Below are 22,933 nucleotides of genomic sequence, written 5' to 3' on the forward strand. Positions count from 1 at the left end.
TTCTACTGTATAAGCCAGTGGTAGCCACTAGCCAGACTTAAAGGGCAAGACCACTTAAGGTTTGGGTTGTGTAGTTCAGTACCTACTTACCTTGCCATGATGTAACTCCAAAGGAGAAATCTAAAATAATTGCTCCATTGATAATTCAAAATATATTTTCTTTCTTTTTCCTTTATTTATTCAGGGAAGCCCATTGAGAGCAAGCTCTCTTTTTCAAGGACGCCCTGATAACAACATATAAAATACATACATAATGAGAAACAATAACAAACATTTGAATCACATTACAATGTCACAGATGCAAAAGAAATTCCTCGTTGACTTACATTGTACAGTAAAACAGCTCTCAAAGTCACTCTTTTAGGCCGTAAACAAACACAAAGCTGTTTCAGATAAAATAGAACATCACCAAACCCAGTAGGCTACTGTTTTATTTTTTATTAAAAAAATGATTTTGGTTTTTTTCTTAAGAAGAGATCCCGAACGTAATGAATAATCATCAATCAGCAGCTTATTCTCAATGTCATATATTCATTTACTTTTTTGAGCAGTGTGGGGGGAACTGACTGACTGGGGGTCAACTTGTTTTCCATGAGCTGCTGATTGATGATCATTCATTAACAAGGGAACCAGGGGACCTGGTACTGCCAGACCCCTAGTGGTTGAAATCTGAATGGCCGGAAATCTGAATGGTTTCTAAACTACGTCACGCTAAGCTTGGCCAATCAAAAAGAAGGGACATGTAAGAAAACGTTTTCGTCCATATATGGATGAAAAGGGGACAGACAAAGCCTCATGTAAGCCTGACCCCCTGGGTCTGGCAAAAATGGCATACAAAAAGTTGTGCATTCTACAGCATGTACTTGCAGAACAAAATGTTGTCACTCCTGATGCTTTGAGGTGTAGAGAGACTAGGCCTACCTGAAGAATCATGGATTCCATATGAAGTGGATGGGATAGAGCACCGAAGTCCTGACGTCACTCGTTCATCCCCAGGTTTGCGGAAGTAATTTCTCTATGGAGAATAACATTGGGTCATCTTAGAATCGTCTCATATAAGAATTGTGGTCCAAAAATAAACACCGCGTGTCGGCGTTATTGTCAGGGAGGAGGTTCTGTATCGTTTATGATAGTTAGTCACTTATATTTGATACAGTCTGTTTCTGGCGAAAATGTAACTAATTCGGCGGAAGTAACATTATCGTTTTGTCACCGTCAGTTGATGCTTCATATCCATAAGAGTCAACCCGCCGGGGTCATTTGTTTATTTTTGGAACACAGTTCTTATTTGACGCGATATTAAATACGTGTATGGGATTCAGAACGGGGGTGGAAAACTGCGAACCAGGTAGACAAACAAAGGATGTGTAAATGACGTCAGACTTCGGCGGTCTATTGTCAATACATTTAGTCTCAGTTTCAGTCATCGTTTTCATTTTGTTTCCGTCAGTGAAAAAAGGAAGCCGACGAACATTTTTTTGTCATAGTTTTAGTCGACGAAATTAACACAAATGCTCAGGGGATACATTGTAGCCTCTGGGACCAGACGAATCTGCCAGCGCAAAAAAAAAAAAAATGCACTCTGCGATTTGGGTCTGGCACCGCTCCGTAGAGAATCCATTTCCTGCTCCAGAAGACGGGGGTAACCAATCAGGGCCCAGTAATTCAAGTATGGGAGACTGTAATTGGTAGTTAGTTTGTAGGTCTAACCAATTGCGTCGAGAGTTAATTGTTTTGATCCCGCCCCCTTGGAAAAAAAACTTCCTTAACCCATTAAGACCTGAGGCGATTCTTTAAAATGTTTTCTAAATCCTAACAGTTTTTTGAAAGAAATAAAATTTTTCAATTTTTTTCAAAAATAGCAGATCTACAAGCTCATAGCGCGGCACTCGGTGCCGCGCTATGAGCTTGTATATCTGCTATTTTTGATTAGCCAAAGAAATCTAAAATGACACAGATGCGTTCCAGGTCTTAGAAGCACCAGACTCATATCCACGCAGTGATATAGTCTGGCTACGCGAGGCGAGATACATTGAATCTTGACCATCGGGTAAAAATCTGTGTCAGTGACCTTTGACACGATCTAAATGTCTCGATAGAAGAGCAGGGAGACAAAACACAACCACCCCAATTGTATCAGTTATATTGTATTAACATACTCTACCTTACAGATCGGACATTACATTTTATTCATCAAAGTTACATAGTGTCACTTTAATGCCTACTTCGTCATACTGCAACTACAGTGTCACACAGAAGTAGCTTGTAGATCGGCCATTTTTATGCTGCTTTTGAATTTGAATCCTGAAAACTAACAGTTTTGGAGCTTTTCCTCCCAACAGCAATGATACTGTATACCAGCGATTCGAATTTCAAGGAACCCCCCCCCCCCCAGTCTGACATGCAATAGTCCACAGACCCCCCCCCCCCATTTGATACCATTAGTTATCCCTGGCACCCCCCCCCCAATCTACACCGTAAGATCCTCAGTGTTAATTTTAACTCTGAGAGTGCACAACCCATTTGGTTCCATTGACTACCATTTATTTACTATTTTATATGATCAAAATCCTACTGTTTTGTTAATTATTTGGAGGGGGGGGGGGGGGGGGGGGGCATCAGTAGGCCCCGGCCCACAGGTTGATAAACAGTGCTGTAAGCAGTGGTGGAAAAAGTACTCAAATTCTTTACTTAAGTAAAAGTACCAATACTGCAATATAAAAATACTCTGTTACAAGTAAAAGTCCATCTTGGGGGATACACTCATTGGATATTTGATTAACCTATACATTTCCTTTTAGTAAATTGTCGATGGCCACGCGGCCCAGTTCCCCCGAAGGGCCCCTGAGAGCCAAGGGCCCAATGGATAATACAGCCCTGCACACACACACACACACACACACGTGACCATGTAGAAGTGCAGTTAAGTGTTAAGTGACCATGTAGAAGTGCAGTTAAGTGTTAAGTCATTGCTGTCAGTTAGTTGAGCTTCCACTGCGGCAACGCTATGAGTTTAATAGTGAATGTTTTCCTAACACATTCTGCGTTGTCTGTGTGTGTCCGTGAAAACAGCCGACAGAAGCACTGCTAGGATTAGTGTGCTATGCCATGGGGCTTAAACAGCACTAACACGCACGCACACAGACACAGACACAGACACAGACAGACAGACAGACAGACAGACAGACAGACAGACACACACACACACACACACACACACACACACACACACACACACGCGAGGGTCATATGTCTTCAACACAGGCTTAAGGCAATTAGATCGGGAACGCATCTGTGTCATTTTCACATTTATTTGGCTATTCAAAAATAGCAGATCTACAAGCTCATAGCGCGGCACCGAGTGCTGTGCTATGAGCTTGTAGATCTGCTATTTTAGAAAAATCGTGAACATTTGTGCAAATCTTTGAATATGTATTTTTTTTTAAAGGAATATTTTAACTCAATTCTTTGCATGGGGGATTCTACAAATGTCTTCTAAATCCTTAGTTAAAAATGTAATAAAATAAAACGCATGTTGCTATAATCAGTGGTTCTCAAACTTTTTCATGTCAAGGACCCCCAAAAATGATATGTATTTGGCCACGGACCCCCATCTCAAAACGTTTTTCAAACGCTTTGAAAAATATTAATTTGCACTCATTTTCAACTCTTATTCCTAAAAATTGCAGATCTACAAGCTCGTAGCGCTTGTAGATCTGCAATTTTTGAAAAGACAAAATAAATGTAAACTGGTCTTAATGGCTTCATGTTGGCACTTCCAACAGCGTCTCCCATTTTTTTTTTTTAAAAGCGATCGTTTTTAAGCGATCGTTTTTAACTCCAGTCTTTGCTTCATGGGGGGGTCCCTGGAACTAGATATTTCGAGATGGGGGTCCGCGGCCAAATATATATCATCTTGAGGGTCCTTGACAGGAAAAAGTTAGAGAACCACTAGATATAGAAACATACGTTTCAAACATACAAAAAAAAAAACTGTTAGGATTCAGAAGATATTTGTAGAATCCCCCCCAGAAGCAAAGATTTGAGTTACAAATGTTGGCTTTAAAAAATATATATATATACACATCAAAGATTTGCACAAACTTTCACGATAAAAAAAAAAAATTGCAGATCTACAAGTTCGTAGCGCGGCACTCATATATTGTAGATCTGCTATTTTTGAACAGCCCAAAGAAATCTAGAAATGACACAGATGCGGTCCCGGTCTTAATGGGTTAAATAAATACGCGTACCCTGCAGCTCAGGAGAGCTTCTTTCTTTCTGTCTTTCATGCTGTGGTTCTGTTTGAGCAGAGCATCAGAGCATCAGAGCAGCAGAGCATCAGAGCAGCAGAGCAGCAGAGCAGCAGAGCAGCAGAGCATCAGAGCATCCTGCAGTAACATGGGAGTGAGTTCCAGATCCCTTGACAAAGTGTCTTTTCTAAAAGACGTGTGAGTGTTTGTTTGTTTTGTCCCGGCGGTGGATCTCAGTTTGTTTTTAATCAGTGAGCCTTTAGAACAAGAAAAACAAACCAACGCTCCCCAGGGCTCTGGTCACAGGCTTCTTCTGATTTCTTTTGGTTTTATGAAAACCACTAGACCGCTTAACCACTTAACCGCTAGACCACTTGACCACAACACCACTAGACCACTTGACCGCTAGACCACTTGACCACTAGACTGCTAGACCACTTGACCACAACACCACTAGACCACTTGACCGCTAGACCACTTGACCACTAGACCACTTGACCACAACACCACTAGACCACTAGACCACAACACCACTAGACTGCTAGACCACTTGACCACAACACCACTAGACTGCTAGACCGCTAGACCACAACACCACTAGACCACTTGACCACAACACCACTAGACCACTTGACCACAACACCACTAGACCACTTGACCACAACACCACTAGACCACTTGACCACAACACCACTTGACCACAACACCACTAAACCACTTGACCACAACACCACTAGACCACTTGACCGCTAGACCACTAGACCACAACACCGCTAGACCACTAGACCACAACACCACTAGACCACTAGACCACAACACCACTAGACTGCTAGACCGCTAGACCACTTGACCACAACACCACTAGACCACTTGACCACAACACCGCTAGACCACTTGACCACAACACCACTTGACCGCTAGACCACTAGACCACTTGACCACAACACCGCTAGACCACTTGACCACAACACCACTAGACCACAACACCACTAGACCGCTTGACCGCTAGACCACTTGACCACAACACCACTAGACCACAAGGCCGCTGCACCACTAGACCGCTTAACCGCTAGACCACTAGACCGCTTGACCACTTGACCACAAGGCTGCTAGTCCGTTTGACCGCTAGACCACCTATCTGGGAACCCATAGTCACAAAAAAAGGAAAAAAACACCGCCCTCCGCTGTTTTTTGCCTCTGGGGGACCTCCCGATAGAATGTGGATAACAGGATGTTGGCCGTTGGGTCCGCCCTCAGCCCTCCACTTCCTGTCCACGTGTCTTTGTTTAAACCACTAGACCGCTAGACTGCAAGACCGCTAAACATGTAAACCAGTACATTTACAACCTTTTCCGGATTAGGTCTGGATTGGTCAGCTGGGGGGAGGCGTGTGGCATTTTCAGAGCATGTTCATTCCTTAATGATCAATCAAAACCTTTAATCAACGTGTTAAGTGGTCAGATATAGGAAAAAAACACATAAATAGAAATGTTATGAACATTTGAAAGAAACCTACATGCTCATTTGAGCGCCACAATGCCTTTCGGCACGGCACACTGGTATTGTTTTATGTACGTACACACACACACACACACACACACACACACACAGTACGGTGCGAGGTGTAATCTGTGTAAAATATATTATGACTCACACATTCAAACGCACAAAGACAACACAAATCTGAGAGCCAGGCTCTATAGATGTAGTGCCTCTACACAAGCTCCTGTTAGAAGGAAAATGATTAGACCATGCTGTGTGCGCTGGAACGCTCTCTAACACACACACACACACACACACACACACACACACACACACACACACACACACACACACACACACACACACACACACACACACACACACACACACACACACACACACACACACACTTTATTTCTGGGGAGGGCTAGTGAAAGTTACAAGTACGGTGTGATATCAAATTAAGCAATATTACACGAGAGGGTGTGCTTTACCGTCATTATTGGCACGCCAGTGATGCGGTCAGGAACGAGGCGAAGCCGAGTTCCGCGAGCATCACTGAAGTGCCAATAATGTAGGTAAAGCACACCCTCGAGTGTAATATTGCGATTATACAACAGTTACCAACAAAACACATCCAAACGTATTCATATTGTGGGGCAATTCATAATAATTTTTTTTCCGCTATTATCTGTTTCCCTGTAAAGAGAAGAGTTTATTTGACTGAGAGGTTAAATAGTCCCTGTAGCAGCGCTATGAGGCACCGTCTCATCAACACAGCTGAGCTATCAATGCTGGCACAGTGGAATGAATTCCAGTAGGCTATATGCTCCGTCGTACGACCGTGTCACGTGGCCAAAATAACTGATAAAGCTGACAACGAGTCGCGATGGCGACGCGTTGTGAACTTGTAGATCGGCTATTTTCGCCGTGCTGTTTGTTTTCGTCTGTTTGTTTTCCTACCGTGGGACAGCGTGACGTCACAGCACACAGCTGTGCCATAAATGGTCTAATCAGGTGCGGACTGCAATGCGGAGTGATTTATTAATGTGATTAGGACCGTGCTATCATGCTGGTTTGAAGCACGGCTAGATAGCCATTTCAACCAGTCAGATTGCTTGGTCGGAACTACCTGTTGTATAATGTGAGTTTACCATAATCACAGTCATCCTTAATCATATTCCATCATATTCAAGGGCTTTTGCAGAGAAATGAGAGACTCAGTGGCGTGCACAGACATTTTGAGGGGCAGGTGCTCAAGTAAATTATACTTTTTTTTGTTTACTTGGTCTGCTCTTTTTTCCTTCTACACCTATAACTCTTTGCCAAAAATAGCCGATCTACAAGCCCACAACGCCTCGCGTAGCTTGTAGATCTGCTATTTTTGGCTAAAGTTCTCCTCAGAAAAGGGATGCTAGGTTTCGAGTGGTTATGGTAAAAAGAAAAATCATATCACATAAAGATTTGGCGGAGCCCCTGTAGTAACTCTGAGGACCCCCTAGGGGTCCCGGACCCCCTGTTGAAGACCCCTGCTGTAAACTGAAGGAAAAAAAAAGTTTTTTCCTTTTTTTTTCAAAAGGGCACTTCTGGTCAAGAGGGCAAAGGGCAGGTGCTCCAGCACCACCTAGAGTCTATCTGTGCACGTCCCTGGACAGACTCCATAGAGCACTGCAGAGGGGAGGCGTGTGTGTCTGTGTCCAGCTAATCTCTCAAGAACAGATTCTGCTCTCCGCTTGAATATGTCGGGGGGTGTTCGTCATATCGCGTACGCACTGGCCTACAAGTGGAATTGCCTTCAGATCAGGAAGCTGGCCGCGCTTTACCCAATCAAATGTAGTGGGCGGGATTTACGTGTCTGCCGATCCTTCCCCACTAGAAACAAAACGAAACTCATTTAACAATAGCGTCCTCGGAGCAGACAAAACCACGGAAAGATATTCACATTTTAACTTGCTCTTTCATCATAGAAACTAAGTGGGCTTATAACCAAAACCATCCATGTTCTCTGGGAGAAGTGGTGTTAATGTTCCGTGTAGAAATATTGTTAGTGGGAATGAAAACACCACCGGAAGTGAAAGGCTGAAGGCAGACCAAAACCCCGGTTTCCTTGCGCACGGGTGCTCCATTTAGCTCCCCCCAGAGCCAAGTGAAAGAGTAAAAAACAGCAGAGGGCGCTGTTTTTCCTTTTTTATTTGGCGATGGGTTCCCAAATTGGTGTCCAGCTGATGCTCGTTGATGCTTGTTAATGTTACATACATGAAGGCAATTATGTTTCTGCACTCATTTTCTGTTTCGGACGAGAATTTTCCTTTTGGTCCTAAAAAAAAAACGCAGCTTATCAATTCATCGGTTAAAACGATTGATAAGGTTATCAACTATCAATTAATTAATCAATCGATAATTTGCATCCCTATACAGTATTCGAGTAAATGTACTCCCCACTGTTTGTTCCATGTGACTGAATTACGTCAGAGAGAGAAAACAATAAAAGAGTTGTCTCCATAACCTTGACTGCAGAGCAGAGCGCTGCTGGATGTTTGTCGCTCGTTAACACGTTAACACCGGGGAACGCATCTGTGATTTTTTTTTTTAATGTCTTTGGCTATTCAAAAATAGCAGAGTGCCGCGCTATGAGCTTGTAGATCTGCTATTTTGGGGGGGAAAAAAGTAGTGAAAATGTGTGCAAATCTTTGAATACGGTATATATATATATATATATATATATATATATATATATATATATATATATATATATATATATATATATATGAGCTTGTATATCTGCAATTTTTTTGAATATCCCAATAAATCTGAAAATGACAAAGATGCCGGTGTACATGGATTAAAGTAAATCCAACTCAATTAGGGCTCGTTAGTGCAGCGCAGCCAGCCGTGTAATTATCTCCCACAGATTGTGTCAACTCCTTAAATTCAATCAGAAACACTCTCGTCTTAGTAGATTCAGTTCACCATTTATTGACACAAATGGAAACAATTAAGCTTGGCGTTAACGCTCCGCTCTCGGGAGAATATTCACTGAATTTTGTCGTAGCAGACTGCTAAGCATATATTCAGAGAAAGCTTATACAAATCCCCATAGGGATACAATGACAACAATAGCAGTACATTGACATATTAGTTAGAATTAGCAGATATAAATGATACACAAGTATTTGAGCCTATATGCAAGACTCTAAACAAGCAGATATACATGATAACCACAAGTATTTGAGCCTAAGCCAGACTCTAATCAAAAGGTGGAGGCTGGGGTGGAGGAGGAGCTAGCAAAATGCATTAGTTCAGCAACCAAGAAAGACCTAGAGAATAGAAGCCGTATTTAAAGAATCCTCTTTGCTCATGCGTGAGCTGTGATTGGATAATGAGTGTGTGACGTAATGAATGGGGAATAGAAAGCTGATGGTCACATCAGCTGACTGACCGCTGGTTACAGCTTTGGCGTGCACGACTTCCGTGTCCTGCATGAACTAACGCTATGCTTCATTTAAAGCCTGGGAGAGGGGGGGGGGGGGGGGGTTACAAATACCAGTGGTGTAAAAGACTGTTTATACATTTTGAAGTTGTGAAATGGGACATTCTGCACAATGACTACTTTTACTTTTGGTACTTTTTGATGCCAATACTTTTGTACTTTTACTCAAGTCAAATTTTGATTACAGGACTTTTTTTTAACTTGTAACAAGGGTATTTGTACACTGCACTATTGATACTTTTACTTAAGTAAAACATTGTGAGTACTTCTTCCACTCCCTGGTTCCACACACACACACACACACACACACACACACACACACACACACACACACACACACACACACACACACACACACACACACACACACACACACACACACACACACACACACACACACACATGATGTGTGTGCAAACAGACGTGTCAATGTCATCAGGGCCGGACTGGGACCAAAATTCAGCCCTGGCATTTTGGTCCCCACTGTCCTTTGTAACCCCGCGGATCACAATTCAAATATAAACAATAAACAAACACGCACACGCACAGTGTTTAGAGGTCCGCCACGGCACACCGGCTATTTAGTTAAACAATAAACAGTCCCCACGACGGTCCTCTTCTCTACCACGCTTCCGTGGCTGTGCAGTTTAATATCACGTTTAAACTTTGTTCGGTAAACGGCATAAACTGGCGCCTCGGAGACCTCCGCGTTTCCACCCGTTCCCTCTGGTACCCGGGTTGTTTGTTCGATTCCCCCTCCCCCCGTGCCACACCTCTATTTGTAAAGTCGGGTGGCTCCAATGTTCCAATCACCCACAGCACTCAGCCCCATTACCCCTCACGTGAACAGGAAATTTCCATATATCTCTAGTGTCCAACATGTTACATATCAATCAGATATAATAATAACGTGCATAAGTCAGGCAGATGTTACATATCACACGTATAAAATAACACCCATAGATCAAGCAGATAAATATAATGTGCATTTGTCACAAGCTTGTTGATCTGCTATTTTCCATTACAAACTGAAATAAAATGTGGAATATTTGGAAGATTTTTGAAACATTACTACCAACGCAAATCTGGTACGGGGCTCCACTGGCACAAAACATTTACAGATGGGATTTAGGGACGAATACATTATTCATTTGGGGGTGCCCATGACATTCTTCTTAAGAAATAAGAAAAAATATGTATAAAAGAAAAAAAATGCAGATCTACAAGCTCATTGCGTGGCACGCAATTTTTTGAATAGCCAAAGTATAAAATAATGGTTAACCCATTAAGACCGGGAACGCATCTGTGTCATTTTAAGATTTCTTTTCCTATTCAAAAATACCAGATCTACAAGCTCATAGCACGGCACAGAGTGTCGCGCTAAATATCTCAAAAGACGTTGTTCCAGGGACCAGGGACCCCCCAGAAGCACAGATCAGAAAAGACTTGCACAAAATGTCCTTGATCTTTCAACAAAAAAAATATCCAAAATCAAAAATAGCAGATCTACAAGCTTGTATATCTCCCATTTTGGCCAGACCCAGGGGGTCAGGCCTACATGAGGCTTTGTCGGTCCCCTTTTCGTCCATATACGGACGAAAACGTTTTCTTACATGTCCCTCTTTTTGATTGGCCAAGCTTAGCGTGACGTAGTTTAGAAACCATTCAGATTTCAACCACTAGGGGTCTGGCAAATTGACACATATTAGCCCACGGACCCCCATTTTGAAAAGATATGCCAGGGACTCAGACTCTCAGACTCCAAGGTCCTCTGCAGGCGTCGTCCCCGCGGCTCGCCTTTCTCCTCCTTCTCCTCCTTCTTCGCCCCCAGCAGGAACAGCCGCACGACCCGCGGACCCCCCGGGCTCCCCTCCTGGCCCCACGTGCGCCGTATGGCGTCGCGGCGCTCCACCTGATGGGCCTCCACGGCTATAAGCAGCACCAGGAACGGCGGCGCCTCGCCCTCTGGGCATATGTTGGCCTGGTTAATGATGTAGCGGAACGGGCCGGCGGGGAATGGGCCGGCGGGCAGCGTGCCGTTCGGCCAGCTTTGGCCGGCATCACTAGCCGCTGCCAGAGACGAGTCCTCCTCCAGACCGGCTTTCTCGATCCAGCCGCTTATACTGTAGTCGGCCAGCGACTACAATATGGTAGTGGTGGCGGGGCGTCCGGGTGCAGCCGGTGCCAGTAGTCCAGCATCTCGGTGGGCGTGACGTGGTGAGAGGTGACCAGGCGGCTGTACATGTCCCTGTCGAAGGGCCTCGGTAAATCATCATAAAGAAACAGGAACTGATTTGGCGGCGACGTGATCCGGATCCCCAGCCTGTCCAGGCACATCCCCACGTAAACGTCTTCCATGCTGAGGCGAGGGACGCTCAGAGAGGCTCCGTAGATCTCCGTCGCCAAGTCTCCGGAGAACACGTAACCCGTCCCGGAGCAGTAGTCGGGGTAGGTCTCGCTCGGGTACTCCTCTTCGGGTACGTAATACTTGCTGTGTTTGTACCGGGTCGGCCTGCCTCCCACAAAGACGCCACCCGTGAAGAGCTTCTTCCTGGGCTTCACTTCGGGTCTGAGCAGCTCGCGGACGAGGTACTCGGTGTTGACAAAGACGTCGCTGTCGGTCTTCATGACGTAGCTGGCCCGCGGGCAATACCTGGCCACCCAGTTCAGGCCCATCAGGGTCTTCAGGGTCAGGTTGCGATAGGTATCCATGAAGTCCTGCTGGAGGATATCGCCGTGTCTCAGGCTCTCCGACTCCAAGGTCCTCTGCAGGCGTCGTCCCCGCGGCTCGCCTTCCTCCTCCTCCTTCTTCGCCCCCAGCAGGAACAGCCGCACGACCCGCGGACCCCCCGGGCTCCCCTCCTGGCCCCACGTGCGCCGTATGGCGTCGCGGCGCTCCACCTGATGGGCCTGCACGGTTATAAGCAGCACCAGGAACGGCGGCGCCTCGCCCTCTGGGCATATGTTGGCCTGGTTAATGATGTAGCGGAACGGGCCGGCGGGCAGCGTGCCGTTCGGCCAGCTTTGGCCGGCATCACTAGCCGCTGCCAGAGACGAGTCCTCCTCCAGACCGGCTTTCTCGATCCAGCCGCTTATATTGTAGTCGGCCAGCGTTGGCGCTCCACTGTCTTTGCTGTCTCCACTGTCTCCGCTGTCTCCGCTGTTCTCGGGATGCTCTTCTCCGCGGTTCCCGGGATGATAGGCCAAGAAGGCGAGGATTCCCACGAGCGACAGGAGACCCAGGAGCACGGTGATGATGATGTGCGCTCGCCGGTGTTTTCCTCTCCAGCAGCGCATCATGGCGGTCTGGCCTCGCTGACGGAGACGCGTTGTTGAAACGTTCAGTTCAGCGGGACCTGGCCTGATCTCACACGGCTTTGGCTTGAGGTATGAATGTAGGGGAAAGCGTCTCTAATAGGATGCAGCTGGAGACTCTGTAGATCTGTAAGCTCAGAAACCGCTCACAGGTCTTTATAAACACTCCCTCTTGATGAGGGTGTGTTGTCGGCATGACGTCACCTCGAGTCGACCATATAAGGGCCGTAACAATCGATTACGTTTGTGGCAATTACTTTATCCATGCAAATATTTATTACTTTATTCATTACTTTATTTATTACTTTATGCATGCGAATACTTATTTATTTTGACCTTGTTTTATTAAGCATAGTATTAATAATACTCTAAATCTACAAAGTAACTAGCAAATAAAGTTTTCATATAATTGTAGTGGAGTAAAAGTGCAATATTTGTATCTGAGATGTAGTGGAGTAGAAGTAAAAGTAATGAAAATTGGAAATACTCCAGTAAAGTAAAAATACTTTATACTAGGGGATACTAGGTAACTTTGCAGATTTGTGTTTGGGGGGGGGCGGGGGGGGGGGGGTGCTGGTTGAGGGCCCACTGTGAACACCCCGTGTCCGGGGCCCACCTCAGGGCCCACCTCAGCCCCTTTAGCAGGGCAATGGTTAGAAATCAACAACAAACACAATCTATAGGAGAGAAGGAAGAGAACGGCCCTGTCAGAAATGCACTGAAACGTGTCTGTCTGTCTGTCTGTCTGTCTGTCTGTCTGTCTGTTTAAAAGGTTGGCTTAAGGCCGGCATAACTCAGAAAATCAGTTTTAACAGTATTTTAGTATTTTATTTATAAAACAGTAACACAACCATATCTTTCGTGAGGACCAGGACAATGGACCTAAAATGTCTATTTTACATAGAAATGGACACACACACACACACACACACACACAACAACAAAGGTTATCCCCTACGGCCTCTAAGCATAGTGTGTGTGTGTGTGTGTGTGTATGCGTGAGTGTGCGTGCGTGCGTGCGTGCGTGTGTGTTTGTTTGTGTGTGTGTGCGCAAGGTTCAAGCGATGAGATGAGTTCACAGTCCGCCAGATGTGGAACAGAGGCGGAGCCAATGGAGTGGAGAGAGAGAGAGAGAGAGAGAGAGAGAGAGAGAGAGAGAGAGAGAGAGAGAGAGAGAGAGAGAGAGAGAGAGAAGGATTGGAATGGGATCCACGGTGTCAGTGGTGATGGACACATCTATCCTCATTAGCATAATAACCACTCTGCCACGCACCACTGAAGACCCTCTGCTGCAGCTGTGTGTCATTTTTAAGATTTCTTTGGGCCATTCAAAAAAATAGCAGATCCATAGCTATGAGCTTGTAGATCTGAATACCTGTCTCTGAATAGGTACATATTTCCACCACTGGGGCTACACCTCATTGTTTCACTGCGGGGGAGTTTCCAGCGTAAGAATATTGCCAAATTGCCGACATTCTTTCTGGCTGTGCCTGACGTTACACTATCTGCTAACATGGTGTTATTTGCCTGCTAGCTGCCACCACCATCATCAGGGTGTTTTTTTCGGAGGCATTTCATTTCTGATGTCAGTAGTATGAGGCAGTGGTTTTCAACCAGTGGCCCGGGGACCACCAGTGCTCCTTGAAGGGGGTACCAGGGGGGTCCCCAGCAAAATTACCTAACATAAGCGTCACAATCATTTTAACCACTTAGCTTTGGCTATTCAAAAATAGCAGATATACAAGCTCATAGCGCTTATATTTCGGCTATTCAAAATCTACAAGCTCACTCAAAAATCTAGAAACATCTAGAACTTTTTTTCTTTTAATAACCACACAGATGTTCTTTTATGAGGGGTCTCTGGCACAAACATATTACAATTCAGATGGGGGTCCGCAGCCAAATACATCAATCATATACATCAATCATCAGGGGTCCTTGACATGAAAATGTTTGAGAAGCGGCAAGCCCTGCCCCAGAAAACACAATGAACAGAAAGGAAGACAATCGAAGCCCTTGTTTCGTTGATCTGCTAATCACCTGGGAGATCTGGCAGCTTTTAGGCAAACAAGGTGAAAGTTACAGCAAGGTAAGCTGCCAAGTATGTTCACAGGAGGAAATGTGACTCGGTACAATGCTCCCAGCTAGTGCGTCACTTCGTGCCACGCTGCAAGCTTATACATCTGCTATATTTGAAAACTGAAATACATTGAAAATGTTTGGATTTATTTTTTCCATATATCTTCTCTTCTGGGGGTCCCTGGCACAAGCTCTTTTCAGATGGGGGGTCCGTGGTCAAATACATATCAATTTGGGGGTCCTTGACTTGAAAAGTTTGAGAACCACTGGTTTGAAATGTGATACGTTGCCGTCTCTCTTATTCCAACAACATAACAAGCATTGATTATTATCTGGATCATTTGAGCCAGGTCACGGACATCATGCAAATGGCCAGAGATCAGAATCACACGCAGGGACTAGAAAAAGTGCTCCTCGGAGCACAGGTCTCCGCCACTGCGCCAGGTCAGGTAGGTTATTGTGGGCCAGCAATGTTAGGAATGCGCCAAACAGGATGGAATATGAAAAATCTAACAGATTCGTCTTAATCACATGACTATAGAGATAATGTGTACAGATTTGCGTGAAATTTGCATTGATTTAATATTACAAAAAAAAGTGTTTTACATGAGTCGGCCTCCTGGTGTCGCTTGATTTTTCAAGTGGCATTTCTTTCTCGGCCTAGTGGGAATGTGCGTGCACAATTTCACGGAAATCGCACGCTGTGTTCATGATTTGAGGCATTTTGTTCAAAATGGAGCACTCCTGCAAACTTTGAAAGCCAATCTTAGCCAATCAGGATGGAATATGAAACATCAAAAAAATGTGTTCGTCAAAAATCGGCCTCCTGGTGGCACTATAACAGGCCCATGTGAAAAATTGGTGTAAGAGGTTCTGCACTGGCATCCAGGGAGTGTGCGTGCACAGTTTGGCTGCGATCCAGCCAACGGTGCCGGAGATTAGCTGTTCATAGATGGAACCACACACACACACACACCAAACACACACACACACACACACACACACACACACACAGACGGATGGACTGACGGACGGACGGACGGACAGACGGACGGACGGACGGACGGACGGACCGACGGACGGACCGACGGACGGACCGACCGACGGACGGACCGACGGACAGGGTGCAAAACATAGTTTCGGCCATGCCTTTCGGCCTGGCTGAGACAACAATGGCCGAAGCCAGGTTACAGACTGTGACTGACTGGACGACGAGATTAATCCAGTTTGGTCCTGTGATGGGGTACAGGATAGGTGGGCACAAGAGACATCTGGGCACCTCAATGTAAAATTGCCTATTTTGTCCAAAATGTAAAAAAAATTAAAAAATAATCACACCCAGTGTGAAGTGGGCGGTGTGGTCACAGTGGTCATCACAGTGATGGAAGTTCACTTAAAGAAAAGTAATATTGTGGACCAACCATTGTACACCCCTAACTTAAAAAAAACCCATAAATGTGTTTTTTTAAAGTGCATAGTCCTATTTATAGGGCTATGCACATGTGTCATGTTTCACTAGCCAATCACAGTCCTGAATAGACTGTGATTGGCCAATCACGGTGCAGGGTTAGGGGGGTACACTGGTGGCCAATCACAGCGCAGGGTTGGGGGGGTGCAATGGGTGGGGGGGGTACAATGGTGGCCAATCACAGTGCAGCGAATGTCGTTGTCCAAACCTCACATATAGGGGCGGTTTCACCGCCCAAAAAAAGAATCATAGATGGATACAAAAGGGCAGTGGTTACTAAACCGGGGGTCAGGGTCCCCAGGAGGGGTCCCCAAATGATTTTGGGGGGTCCCCAGATGATTAGCTTAATGATGTGCAACATTATTTTCTCACTCAACAGTAAACAAACCAACATACATAAGTGTATACTGGCACTGGCAGGCATGCAATGCTCATTTGGTATGTTCTTGCACTCTATTTCAATGACACTCTTCACACGCACTCACGCCACACATCGTATTTCTCACGCCGTCAAATCACCCCAAGCGGAAAACTGCGTCAACTCATCATGCACCACCGAGACATCCACTTCTGCCGGTATTTGAGCGATAAAGTGAATTGAATTATTGTATCTGAAGTAGCCCCACCCGCACATTTACGCACGTGTCATTCCATTGATAATTTGCAGTATGATATCCCCAGACGTCGCGGAGGATGGATAGGATAGAACATAGGATCAACATAGATCTTAAGATTAACTAATGTTCTACATATCCAAAATGTAAGCTGCCGGGTATACCCTGGAATTTTCTCTGTCCGGTCAAGTTTACAACATTAGCTTTTATTAACTTTATAGATGGGTTTCCTGTTTGTAAACATGAGAGGATGATGCGCGCGCAGTGGAGGGTTGAGCAGTAGAGGGCGCTATTACCCGCAGCAGCTCTAGTCAAATGTACATACATAAAAGAAATGGTCTTCACCGGGTTTAATGAAAGTAGATTAAATGATGCAGTTTGTAATATCTTCTTTACTCAATAAAAATGATTTGTCGGAAGTTGGATCTGTTTGTATATAATAGCAGCATTATGCCTATTATGCCTAAAATAGCAGCATTATGCCTATCTAAATCCCGAAAATAACAACAGAGTGAATGGCGCTTCCGGTTCATTCTACCACCCGCATGCGCAGATTGCGCACTCTGCTCTGTGATGACGTCGCGCGGAAACCCATCTATTAGACCGACATTTAATTATTATTAGCAACTCCTCAACCTTTTCAGCCCACGACCCAAAATAATCATATTTGAACCGACCCCCCAGCCTGACAAGCACTTGGCATTGTAGGAGTTGAGGCATTACATTTTGTTTGACTCGGTTCCACAGATAAAAATTGTGAAAATAGCTGATCTACAAGCTCACTACATGCTCACCGATCTACATGCTCACAACGACTCACGTTGCGAGGCGTTGTGAGCATGTAGATTGGCTATTTTCACAATGTTTGCTTTCTCAATGTCTTTCTCAGGTAATATCTGACAATTTGGCCAATGTTTGGCCAATGTTTGTTGATAACGTTTGACACAGTAATAGTCTCATTTTCTTTTATTTGTTTGCGGTCTTAAAAAGGTCTTAAAAGTCCTTAAACTTGTCACTTTAGAAATGTGCAGATACCCTGCATAAACGTATATTGCATGCAGAGTCAGACGGTCGGCAGGCAGGGAGACAATAGGTGTATGTGTGTGTGTGTGTGTGTGTGTGTGTGTGTGTGTGTGTGTGTGTGTGTGTAGTACAGTCATTACCACAGTGCTTTGCGTTTTATTACTGGTGATGATTATCTCACCCATCACTGTATTTTATATGATAAAGTGGGTTGGCAATCTCTCGCAGTTCGTAGAGAGCAACATTGTATTTTATTTATTCATAAGGCCTTGTGTGGTAAACTTCCTTTATACCTAACCTCGCTTTTGGAACCAAAGGTTACTGGTCACTCAACACGTTCACAAACACACATTAGATATACCAGTCCACGTAAGAGCAGTGAACACGGAAAAACTGCTTTCATGTATTATGCTCCACACAAATGGAACAAACTTAAGGACTCTCTGAAACTGGTGCGATTGGTCTCAATAGAGACATTCAGGGTGCTTCTTGAGGACACACTACATAGTGACTGTACCGGTTTCATGTAACACTGTTTATTTGCATCTGATTTTTAAATCTCTGTGTTGTTATCCATGTCCTCACTGTATTGTCTGATTCACCGCCTTTTGCGATTATTTTAATTAGGGATGGGTATTGGCAACAATCTCACGATACGATACGTATCACGATACTTGGGTCACGATACGATTATATTGCGATACGCATCGCGATACTTGGGTCGTATCACGATATTGGGATATATTGGGATATATTGGGATATATTGCGATATATTGTGATATATTGCGATATATTGCGATATATACATATATCACAACTACATATTGTTTATATATACACTACATATTGAGTAGCTGTAGATCTGTGATAGGTTCTTTGAATGTTTTTCATAAAGCCTGTATCTGAAAAGCAAAAAAATAAAATAATAATAATAATAATATTTTTTTTTTATCGCGATATCGATACTGGAGTATCGATGCAGTATCGCGAAATAAAATATCGCGATATATCGTGATATCGATAATATTGCCCATCCCTAATTTTTATGTGGTTTTATGCTTCTGCTTTTCTTTTTTGCTTTATTGTCAAAGTTGTGACATTGTAATGTGATTCAAATGTTTGTTATCAGGGCGTCCTTGAAAAAGAGAGCTTGCTCTCAATGGGTTTCCCTGAATAAAGAAAGGAAAAAGAAAGAAAGAAAGAATTACCTGTGAGCTCTGCAGCCTTTGGGCAGCCTCATGTTGGTGTTGTTCTGCTCTTCTGGGGACGCGACGCCACTCTGTTCCTCTCTGCTGCACCCTGGCCTCTCATGCTACTGGCCCTGCACGCACAGCGGTGGAACAGGTACAACATGTCCTTTACTTAAATACTAAACGTATCAATAATGCAATGTGGAAACACTCTGTTACAAGTCCGGTAATCTAAATTCACTTGAGTTAAAAGCACAAAAGTATTGGCATAAAAATGTACTTAAAGTACCAGAAGTAAAAGTACCGTACCCATCATGAGTTTCCGCATATGATAACTTGTGAAACGGGACATTCTGCATTGCAGAATGTCCCGTTTCACAAGTTATCATATCCTCTCTTATGCACACTTACACCTGCTACTGGCACACACACACCCACACACACACACAATATGTATTACCATATTTGTGAGGACATCGACATTTTACAACAACATTGAAAATATCTGCAAATAGCAGAATAATTGCAGATCTTGTAGGTCGGCTATATATATATATATATATATATATATATATATATATATATATATATATATCCACAAAGCTAAGTTTTTTTTCTTAACTCACCGAGTGGCTATGTTGTCCTAGTGCCAGAGATTTTTTCAAAGTAAAAAAAAAGTGCTTAGGAAGCGAGATACAGCCTTTTTCAGTTATAAGTTAAAAAAGGAGTGGATGGAGCTGCAAATCTTCAGATAATGATATCTTGGGTTCGGAAAAAAATAAATAATAATCAAACACGTCATTGGCACGTTGCGCCATAGCGGTAAAGCACGTGAAACGCGTTAATGGCACTCAAAGAGGTAAAACTCAAACCCCACAACCCTTAAACCTAACCTCTAAATGTCATAATACTAACATGAATCTTTTGCTAATTATAAGGCTAATGATTCCCCCAAATCGTTTTGAACCAGAATACAAGCATTTCTCTTGTGAGGACCAGGACAATTGTTGTCACAACAATTTTCTCAAATTCTACTATACTTGTGGACACACACACAACACACACAACACACACAGCACACACACCCACACCCACACCACACACACACACACACACACACACACACACACACACACACACACACACACACACACACACACACAGCCCTTATTACAGCATCTATACAGGCATCTGGTTACAATTAATTGAGGAACAGGAACTGAGACGATGATCAGCCAAGAGAGCAGATAAAGAATTCGAGTGACTTCATCTGAGACACATTCTTTACTAGCACAGGAACGTTAAGTTTGCCAATAAGCAAACATGAAGGAATACAATAACAGTAACCATGACAAAACCCAATAGTAGTGTGTCCCTAAAACATCCTGGACAACGCTCCAGGATGAGAATACTATCTTTGAATCTTCTGAATGCATCTCAATCCACGCCTCTCCATCTACATGTGACACACACACACACGTTATAAGCACGAGACAACATGTTTTATTTAAAACATCGATCAAGCGTTATATTTTTATCTAAACAACAGCAAAAATAGCAAATATGTCGGATGTTTTTGCTCTTTTTTTAAATAGGGGCTCAGTGGTCCTCCCAAGTTTTTGCCACCCTCCAAGTTTATATTTCCTGTAAGCTATAACGCACAAACACCGCAGCAGGAAATACACTTAAAGCTGACAGGAAATACACAGGAAATGCGGTTTCAGGGCGGATTGTGTTTCTTTTTGGTTACTTTATTTCGGTTTTAGGGTTAGGGTTAGGGTTAGGTTATTTAATTCTTATTTTTGCCTGATTTTACTGATGTATTATCCAAAAATTAACTAAATAATGCTGCGCACATACATAATATATATAATTTGGACAATTCCTAGAATTTCCCAGCATAACATTTGGGAAGGCTTAGCCTACCCTAGCCTTCATTACCCGCCGCCTATGGCTATAGTGCTCCTTCTCGCAACATGGGTGTAACAGTCTGCTGCTAAAGGAGCTTCTCTGCCACGGTGTCATGTAAGGGGGTGAGAGCGATTGACCACGATGGCCAGGAGTTTAGTCTTCAGCTGCCAGAGTTCTCACCCGCACCAAGCCTTGGCAGTACAGTACATCATTTTAAGATTGCTTTGGCTATTCAAAAAATAGCAGATATACAAGCTCGTAGCGCGGCACCGAGTGCCGCGCTACGAGCTTGCATATCTGCTATTTTTGAAGAATCTTGAAAATGTGTGTATGAAAATGTATCTTTGAATATTATATTTTTTAAGGGAACATTTTTAAACTCTGTTACAACTTCTGCGGGGTCCCTGGAACAAAATGTTTTGAGATGGGGGTCCACCGATATTATAGCAAACACGATTTTTTTTGGGACATTTGTAGAATCCCCAGAAGCAAAGATTTGCGTTACAAATGTTCGCTTTAAAAATACATATTCAAAGATTTGCACACATTTTTCACAATCTTTAAAAAAAAGACCAGTTTGTGGAAGAGGTACTGTGTATCAAGTGTGTGCGGGTTTTATGAATATTAAACCGATGAAAAGTATTAACTCTTTCACTGCCAAGAGTATTTTCATAAAGTACTGTGCCAGAAATTTGCGTTTTTTTTTAATTTTTAAATTTTGTAATTTTTCATTCAAATAAATTATCTGATTGGGTTTTTAAACCCATAATACAGTTCTACCAGTAGAGATCAACAAATCGACACATTGATGACCTCGCTGGCTCACTCGCCCCCTCCCAAACAGGCTCACGTCACATCCGGTCATAACCGGATGTTGACATTTTTGACAATCGTTGATCGGGCTAAATTACGATGTGATACACGACTACGATGACTGATCGTCACCCAGAGCAAAGAGAGTAGACGTGGACCTCTCCGTTCGTTTTTTATACCGTGTGAAAAACCGTGACTTTCCCTATTCTGGCCGAAAATGACCGCGGGAAATAAAATGAGAAACGGAAACGGAATCTGCGTCATGAAACCGGAACCCAATGGGTCTGAAGGAGTCAGGAAGCGAAAGTGATCATGAAAAATAAACAGAATAGCGCGACCACAGTCAAAAGTAAAAACTCGGGATTTCAGGGAGGGTACTCGGGAAAAACTCGGGATATCTCGGGGCATGGCACTGAAAGAGTTAATAACTACATTGGATCCATTGGAACACAGGTTCTTTTTTTTCTCCCACTTTTCTGAAAGGTAACAATTTCGTACGCACAAGGTTTCCAGCAGACAGTGACGGTATGACTTCATCGGAACAGTATTCTGTCCATGCGGATTCCTAAATAATTAACTAACATGACACACATCTGCTGCTTGCACATTGATCAGTATAGAGGTCAGGTCTGCAGTGGTGGAAAGCCGTAGTGTCCCCAGGAATTACATATAGGGCAGGCGAGATTTTTTTTAAATACACTTATGCTGTATGTTGGTTTGTTTGGTGAGTGAGAGAGAGAGAACAATGTTGCACATTAAGCCATTAAGGCCTGAGGCTCCGATTCTACAAAATGTCTTTTAAATCCGAACAGTTTTTTGAAAAAAAAACTATGTTTTTCTATATCAGTGGTTTTCAAACTTTTTCAAGTCAAGGACCCACAAATGTATATGTATTTGGCCGCGGACCCCCATATAATAATATTTTGTTCCAGGGACACCCCCCAGAAGCAAATATTTGAGTTACAAATGTTCGCTTTAAAAATATATATATTCAAAGATTTGCACACATTTTCACGATTTTTCAAAAATAGCAGATCTACGAGCTTGTATATCTGCTATTTTTGAATAGCCAAAGAAATCTAAAGTGACACAGATGCGTTCCAGGTCTTAATGGGTTAATTTGGGGGTCCTTGACATGAAACGGTTTGAGAAACACTGCAGTAGGCCTAATATACGATGGTAAAATCAGGAGTTGTCACTGTGACAATTTACTTTTAATGTTAGTGGTGTACAATAGAAGAAGTAATTTATGTGACGCAATACAGTATTGAAGGTTTTTAATAATATTGACAAC

The 22,933-nt window shown here is 43.5% G+C and overlaps 1 long non-coding RNA gene across 1 annotated transcript in view; it reads right to left on the bottom strand.

The window, feature by feature from the left end:
- Positions 1–322: 322 nt before the first annotated feature.
- LOC308075446 overlaps positions 323–22,933 on the bottom strand; it is a 32,543-nt gene continuing 9,932 nt past the window's right edge. The window contains exons 2-3 of the long non-coding RNA XR_013932204.1: positions 18,934–19,046; positions 323–1,015 (exon numbers count right to left, since the gene is read on the bottom strand). This is a non-coding gene — a long non-coding RNA (uncharacterized lncRNA). The remainder of the gene's footprint in view (positions 1,016–18,933; positions 19,047–22,933) is intronic.

Source organism: Gymnoscopelus braueri, assembly GCF_963280865.1.
Source record: "Gymnoscopelus braueri genome assembly, chromosome: 20".
NCBI lineage: Eukaryota > Metazoa > Chordata > Actinopteri > Myctophiformes > Myctophidae > Gymnoscopelus > Gymnoscopelus braueri.